Below are 8,947 nucleotides of genomic sequence, written 5' to 3'. Positions count from 1 at the left end.
AATTTATCAAAAAAATAATATTGTTGATGCTGAATCTTTTAATTATTGATGATATTTATTAATTACTATTAAAATAATTTTTATCGAGTTTTCATTTATTAATTTAGATTTTATTTTGTTTATAAATATATTTATAAATTGATTATTTGATTTGATGTTAGTTGACTTAATTTATTTTTTCTATTAACATTTAACAGCAAAATAATAGGATTTGAGGAAAAAGAAAATTACTGACTAGATTTGTTCCAATTGCCCCGTGGCTTGAGGGAGGTTGAATTGGGCTTGCTAATTTATAATCTGATCAAATTTCGGGTAAAGTTAGTACGATCCCGAAGCCTGTTGGGCCGATTCGGGTTGGCCCGACTTGGTCCATTTGCCACCTCTATTCCCTCTATCCCAATTATGTAGATTGACTTGATTTTGTACAAAGATTTAGAAAATTTATTGAAAAAGAAAATTATACAAATACTTCCTCCGTCCATGATAGCAGAAAAATTATATTTTAGATATTCAAAAAATAAAAATAAATCTATAATTGAGATGGAGGGAGTAGCAGTTATTTATGTCTGTAATAAATTATTAACGAAATTGATGAATATAATTCTATATATGCTAAAAGAAAATATCGAATCCTCAATACCAAAAAAAAAAAAAGTCGAAGAGCTCAATAAAATAAAGGGAAAATTGCACCAAAATACACAAACTTTATCGAAAATCCATATTTGACGCGAAGTTAGAATTTTACATTTTAATGCACCAATTTAAGAAGTTGTTCAATTTTGACACATTTTTCATTCCCCCCAAATTAAAATCTGACGTGGCGCCTACGTGTCTCTCCGGCACGCGCCACTCCGTTCGCCGGTAAGTTTGTTCTTCTCCAACTACTGTTCATCGCAAAAAAAATGAGCCATTCTCTCCACCACCGGCCATTCTCTCCAAATCGACGAGAATCTTCCACCAATCTGGGTAATTTGAAGTTCTCGATCGCCTCTCTCTCTCTCTCTCCTAAATCTATTACCATCTTCGTAAAAAAATCGGTGAAAATCTCTGAAACCATTCCGCCACAATCAATCGGACCTCCTCCGCGTGCCATCCACAATAGATTTGAGCTCCATACCTCGAAAATCAGTGGTCAGGATCCTGGCGACCAGGAAACCTCGCATTCTTCCTATCGATTCGCAGTCCACCATCGATTCCCGGCGGCATCGCCTCCCTCGGCCACCACCGACATCTCTGTCCCTTCCCCTCTATCTCCCTGAACTCGCACATAATAACACATAGAGCAAGATCCCCAATTTCAAGCCACCGCGCCGCCGCCGCCGTGTCACACCCCAATTCTTGAAGGAATAAACTATAATCGAGGTGCGACTAAAATCATAGAAATAAACAAGGGAAGAACCTTGTGAAATTCAGATAATAGAATAAAAAGGTCGGGCAACGCCCTTTGAATGAAGAAAGATAGAAATCAAGTGATACTAATCAATCAACAACATTCTAAACTTCAGGATCACAAGTTTGGTTTCATGCTTCTGATAACCAACGTTAAATATCATAGAGCTAGAAGTTGAGAGTCTACACTCGATAAGAAACATAATTCAGAATTTAACATAAAGGTCTTAAGTTAGAGAAACATAAGACAAATGAGAGCTAGTGCAACAGCGGAAGACAAAATACGGAGTTGAACCCTAGCCTCAGCTCTGCCCCGTCAGCACCGACCAATCAACCTGAAAACATTTGAAAGTAATTTTGGGCTAAGTACTAATGTACTTAGTGGGCTAGCATTTTATAAACATTTCATAATCATAAGAGCAATTTATCCAATTATACTTGACATGACTTAGAAGGTTTTAAATTGAAATAACTTCTAAGCATGTTAAAACATTTTATTATATTGCGCGCAATTGTCACGCTCCCTTTCCGTTACTCGCTGTGATCCCGGACCTTTTAGCCACCGACGGATCCATTACTCCTGCTTTACTTGAACTGAGGGCGTAACCCAGTCAAGTTCCCATTTGGGACCCAATGCTCCGGAACACATCCCGTCGAGCACCCTTATAACGCCTCATACATGATTAGTGCCCGAATGGAGATCAACCCACCGAGTCAGCTAATAGGTGTACACAATTCTCAAATAACGTGTTAGGTCAAGAGAGAACCTCGATCGATTCATTGTTACGAGCCTTAAACAGAGCAGAGTGCACAAAAATATTTTATCGGATAAACAGTTTTCATTTCATTGAAACATTTAAGCTCAATAGCTAAATCATACATTTGGAAAATAAGCCCACCTGATTAGGCAATGCCTGTCGTTTATTCTTAACTCTGAATCGGAATAGCAACGCTAGTCCTCACGATCCACAAAGCCTACAAGAAATCTATACTCTTAATAGGTCTCCTGAATCTAATCTTAAGTCATGGTGATGTGCTTAACATTCTATGATTCATTTAGCCGGGTTTTCAAAAATAAATATTTGAAAACTAAATTCTTGAGTCAAGGACACCAACAATATCCTTGCTCGATTTTCTTAAATAATTGGATTTATAAATAAACCAATTTAATCAAAATGATTTTATTTGCAAAATATTTTAATGCAAATTTCTTTCATGCTTTTAAAACACATAACTAAGTAAATACATTCGACATATGCACATAATACAAATAATATTATTATGCAACTATTCTTTAAAAATAATTTATTTAAACTCTATTTAAAGAGTCAAATTAATAAATCAATTAAAGAAGTCTAACAATTAAATGGAAGCACATATTTTATTTCAAAAATTCGCAGCCCAAACAAAAGTAAATAGCAGTCCACCATTTAAACTAAAATTTCGGCCCAGAGTTTAATTAAAAACGGCCCATGTTTAAAAGGAGGCCCAATGGCCCAAAATTCTTTCTTCCTCTTCTTTAAAACACACGCACATACACACAACTCACACATCACACACACACCAGCGCACGCCCAGCTCCCCCCTTTTCCCACTTCCGGCGGACGACAGCAGCCGGCCTCCGGCCGCCGCCGCCGCCGCCCCTGACCTCCATCTCCTTCTGTCTCCCTCTCTCACGACAGCTCACACACCCACACAAATTGACGTCGCCTCCTACCTTTTCCCCCCCTCTGAAAAGCCCTAGATCTCTAAACCACGACAGCCACCTCCCCTCTCTCGACTCCGGCAGTCGACGGCAGCAGCAGCGAAGAGCCGGCCACCACCGCCTCCAACCCTAGATCCCCAAAATCTAGATCGACTGCGCCCTAGCTTCAATTTCCAGCAGCGACGACGCCACACACGACGCCGCCTCCGCCCCATCTCTCTCTCTCTCTCTCTCTCTCTCTCTCTCCCTCTCTGGCTTCGACAGACAGCAGCTGCCAGGCCACTGCCGCCGCCGCCGAGCTCCGACCCAGCCAACAGAACACACGCACCCTCGGCTTCATTCTCTCTCTCTACGTGCTCCGGCCAGACAGCAGCTCGGAGCCACCGCTGACCGCCGCCTGCCCTCTCTCTCCTTACTCGATTCTCACCACAGCAAGCACACACTCAACATCAAGCCAACACAGCAACACACAAGTCCAGTTCATATAAATTCTTCATTTCTGTATTCTTTTAATCTTTTCATCTATGTTACCAAATGTAAGAACAATATTCAGTATCTCTTTGTTTTATCTACAGTTGGTTTTATTCGTACTATGATGTTGAGCATGAATGAATAAGTAGAGGAATTGAAAGGTGAAACCTTTTTGTATGAATTCTGTTCGGTGGTTTCTGTAAAAATGGTAGATATTTGATGGTTTTCTCTGCATATGAAAGAAATCTGCTGATATTAGAAAATGAATGAGAAGATTGAGGCTTGAATAAACAAGAAGAATTCTTTACCGTAGAAGTTGTGTTGTTGTGGTAAGGAGAGAAGATGAATGAGGATGATATTTTATAGGAGCAATGACGAATAATAGAAAGTAGAAGCATGCGTGAAGGATTGAAAAGAGGGAGGTGAGACGTTGAAAAATTTACCCAAAATCCCTGAGATTAGGGGATTTTGTATGACTTGTAGGAGTGGGCGCATGGGGTGAATAGTGTAGCAATTGTAGAGGCATGGTGAAACACACTGTTCATGGCTGTGGTACAAATGAGGAGGTTGGTGTGGGCTTTTGGGCTTTGGTATTTATAGAATATCATTTCAATAAAAAAAACTAAGGCCCAAATAAATATTTGTCAAAGCCCAACACATTTAAATAATTAAAGCCTAACATAAATTAAATCATGTAGTATTAAAAATAATATTAGCATATAGAATTAATCACATTCATATAATTCAATTTATGCAATGCACAAAAATTCAAAAGACTAAATTTTATAAAAGCTTTTGAAAATAATTTTGTTGGAATAAACTCATTTTCATTTCTCCGGCATAAATCATCTTAATCTAAGTTCAAAATAAATTCTAAACTTAATATAAATGGGCGGGGCGTTACACGCCGCCCTCAGTCTTTCCTCCGCCGGCTGCGACGGGGGATGAGGAGGTCAGATAAGTGGGGTTTTCCGATCTTTGAGGATATTGAGAGAGAGAGAGAACGTGATTTGAGATGGAGAGAGAAAAAAGAGATAAAGGGGGCTTAAACAGTGGGCTGAGACGACACCGTTTTTTCTTCTTCAATGCCACGCTGGATAAGTAGTTGACACGTAATCGACACGTCAGATTTCCCGGTCACCGGAAATTAAAATTGTGTTAAAATTGGACAACTTATTAAATTGGTGTATTAAATTGTAAAATCCTAACTTCGCGTCAAATATGAATTTTTGGCAAAGTTTGTGTATTTACATGTAATTTTCCCTAAAATAAAACATAATTATTTAGAGACAAGAAATACATTTTGCAAATATTCCAAATTCCAAGATGCATTGATTGGGTAAAGATAAAAAATAAAAGGGTAAGAATACAACATTTAAATTGACTTTGGAGACAAGTTGTTTCATGAGGTTGTGTGGACTTTAATTTTGCCCAATCAAGATCAGCAAATTTTAGCTGCCAAAATTAATGCCGTTTCAGGTTGCCTTATTTGTACAATAATGCTATTTGAACAAAATTTGTCCGGACAAAATATAGTTAAATACTTTATAAAATAAATTTATTTAAAAGTTTTGATTCAAAATAAAATAGGATTTAGTTAGTTTTATTGTTTTCTTTATATTGTAATTTTTTTGTAATTTTTTAATAACCTTTTTAATTATTATTATTTTTAAAGTACACAAACTACAAATAAAATAACAAAAAATAAAAAAAAATGTTAAAAAATTATGAAAAAATTACAATATAGAAAAAACAATAAAACTAATTAAATCCTTTCAAACTTGAATCAAAATTTATAAATAAATTGATTTTTTAAAAATATTAACCTTATTTTTGTCCGGACAAATTTTGTCCAAATAGCACTACTCTTATTTGTATCCCCACCTATGTCATAATTCACAAATTGTTCAATTTCTACATTTATAATTGTTGTTATGGAATAGTTCGATGGATGTGTAATTTTTAGGACCGGAGAAATATACCGAAAACTCGATATACCGGTCATCCCGTATCAGAAAATATCGTAAAATACCGAACTTAAGGCATATCGAATTTTTCGGTAAGGTATGATACCGTATCAAAAACTTACAATAAAGTAAAGGTATGAATTTTTCAGATACCGGGATATATCGGCATATATCAATACTGAGGTATATATCGAAAAAAATCAATAAATATCATATTAAAGGTATATACTGAAATAAGGTATGATACCTTATTAACAGTATACCGGTATATATCGGTATTAACGTATAATACCTTGTTCTGATATACCACAATTGTCGGTATATACCGGTATATCAAAAATTGCAGTATATACCGTATCAAAATCTATAGTTTTAAAATATATAATATATATTTTTATGTTTATATTTTTAAAAATATTGATAAATTTTATAAAATGATGTATATAATCTATATTATATGAATATATACAAGTACATAAATTTATAAATAACATCAAATGATACAAAAATAAACAAAATATAGTCCCTCCGTCCATGAAAGAACTTCCTATCTTTCCTTTTTGGGACGTCAATAAAAAAACTTCCTACCTATTTTTGGACTATACCCCACCACTTACAATTACTTACTTTTCACTTTTTCATAACACTCAATATTAATTACAACACATTTTCACCACTCTCAATACACTAAACTACTTTTTCTCCACTCTCAATACACTCAACATGTCGCAGCCCGCCCTAACTAGGGATAGTTAGGCCGAGTGATCCACGACTAGGGATAGCGTTAAAGAAGAAGGGGAAGAAAAGGGGCGTCATTTATAGCTGTAAAACTTACTCATCTTAATAAAACTCGTCATTTTTATTCATTAATACTCAATTGAAAACAGTCTATGAAAGACAGCATAAAACTTAATTAATATCATTAATCAAGTTATACATCATATGAAACCATTCTATTAAGAGTCAAAGTATGACATAACATACTATAACATCAACAACATCTTGCAGCGGAAAGTAGCTAGACATATGTATGAAGACATATTCTAGACAGGTTAACTATTTATTAACAACCCTGGAGACTCCGCTCATTGCAGCACCATCACCACATTAGCTCAACCTGCACATTTAGAAAACATATGCAGGGCTGAGTACAAAAGTACTCAGTGGGCACGTATGCCTAAGTACAAAAATACATGCTTCAAAACTGTAAATTGTCATGCCATCATAAACAGTACAGCAAGGGAGTTTTTCGCTAAAAAGGCCCAAGCTTACTAAATTCATTTGTGATTCTTAAAGTTCGTCTGCAGACTAAGTTCTCTTGTAATCTATCATATCTGGAACTGTGTGCCGGAGAGGTGGCCACCTCTCACGGTCACTTGACCGGCCAACCCGCTAGATGACTCACGGTCACTGGTGTACACTAGCCCTGGCAGGATAGCTATCAACTGCTCAAGACCCGAATTCGATTGCATCATTGGCAAAGCCAAAGCAGATAGATATCATACTAAAATTTAAACATTTTATGGCAAGACAATACTTGAAATAACTTTAACTCAAAGATTTTGTCATGAAATAACTTGCTTGAACGTAACATTTAAACTCATTTGATATATATATGAAACTGAAATTAACAGTTAGATCATCTCATGCATTCATTCGTATAAGAGGCCTACGACACGCAGGGGATCTCTATATACGTATAGTAAAAGTAATGCCCACCTGATACGCTTAATGAAATAGAAGTCTTTGCTTGTTCACTCTACACTGCCACTCAAACCTTCATTATAATGAGGTTCCCAAGTAAGATTGAATAATAAGTAAGTAAATAGAAAGTAAATCTTGAATGAAACTTCTATCACTTGAAAGTTGCATCCTCTAATCTGAGTATTCTACTTATATGGAGTTAACTAAAAGCAAATAGTAACATCACATCTCTTGGGATATCTCAACTTGAGAAAAGCTTAAGAGTAAACTAATCCATTCTATATAGATTAGCTTACAATTAATAACTAAACATCAATCACTTAGCACAGTTCTATTAATAACTTGCTCAAGTAGGAAATCTCAAATATGTAATCATATATGAATCTCAACTTTGAAATATCATATAAAATCATCCTCTTTAAAGAAAAATACAAACTTTACATTTTTAGAAATCTCTCAGAGTCTATTTTTATTATAAAGTTACAAAAATACAATACATCAAGTGTATGAGAAGTTATATCACAAAGGGCAGAATCTACCACTGAACTTCGCTGCTTCGCGCAGTACATTTCAGAAAATAATTTAGCATATCTAATGGTCTCAGATTTAGCTGAAATTTTGCAGAGAACGACTAAACATGATGAAGTTATTACAGTAAAAATTTCAAGTTATTTGGACTACGAAAACATCATCAAAAGTACCCCGAAACATACTGTTCTGTCCAACCCGAAATCTGACAGCAATGCTCATTGACATATCACTCATATTTTCCTCAAATAACAGCTATAGGAACACATTAGCATGCTTTAGCTTAACTTAATTCTAAACAATTACTAACTTGAAACATGTAGTAATCAACATGATACAAGAGGCAAAATCGTTTTCTTCCACAACAGCCTATTTCTCGAAATAGCAAGAAGAAGAGATAGGAGAATTTCTTCTATTCAACTATCAATAAGACTTAATCCAAGATTTCTCACCTTAATATACGTTTCTGGATGAATATAGGTGTGATTTTTTTTGGAGTGATTCTTGGAGCTTGGATCGACAAACATGGAGGTTGAGGAAAAGAAGAGGGATACGGCACCTTGGTAGAAGAAGGGAGAAAAGGAAGGTTGTCTTTCCTTATAAGCTAATTCATAAAGTCCACTATACTTATCCAATAAAATACACCTATTATTAAAATCTATAAAATTGCTATTATAGAAATAGCACTATATAACCTTCAATCAAGCACTTTAGGAACAAACTCTTCTTATAACTATCGAGCCACACATCACATACAAAATAAAATATGAGTATGTGTGGGTTTAAAATTCTACACCTTAACTAACTCACAAAATAATTCTAACATTTCCTTTCATAACTTAATAATATAAAACCTCACATGAATAATTTGAAAAATAATCTCAATAATTAAGAAATAATAATAAATCTAATATTTATGCTTTAATAATAAATCATCACTTATTAAAATAAGAAAGCTCAAAGATAAATAATTAAATAACATCCGTCACTTCAATTAGTCGAGCAATAAGTCGAATAAATATATTTCTTATTTATCACCATTCTCATCTCTGAAAACAATAGAATAATCCCTTTAACTAGGAATTATAAACTTGCTTCAAAGAATAAAATTAATAAAGGATGCAAATTAAAAGCTCAGGATTTTATAATAATATCCCATCTCATCTCTGTGATTCTACTTCTC

General features: G+C 34.9%; 1 long non-coding RNA gene across 1 annotated transcript; it reads right to left on the bottom strand.

Annotated features, from left to right (window-relative positions):
- Positions 1-6,423: 6,423 nt before the first annotated feature.
- On the bottom strand, positions 6,424-8,594 carry LOC131014799 (uncharacterized). Its single transcript, XR_009098325.1, has 3 exons — positions 8,217-8,594; positions 7,252-7,309; positions 6,424-6,649 (listed from the first exon to the last, which is right to left on the bottom strand). It is a non-coding gene; the product is annotated as an uncharacterized LOC131014799 (long non-coding RNA).
- Positions 8,595-8,947: the final 353 nt, after the last annotated feature.

Source organism: Salvia miltiorrhiza, chromosome 1 (genome assembly GCF_028751815.1).
Source record: "Salvia miltiorrhiza cultivar Shanhuang (shh) chromosome 1, IMPLAD_Smil_shh, whole genome shotgun sequence".
In the NCBI taxonomy this organism is placed as follows: domain Eukaryota; kingdom Viridiplantae; phylum Streptophyta; class Magnoliopsida; order Lamiales; family Lamiaceae; genus Salvia; species Salvia miltiorrhiza.
The sequence above is the reverse complement of the archived record's forward strand: the minus strand, read 5'-3'. Positions and strand labels throughout refer to the sequence as shown.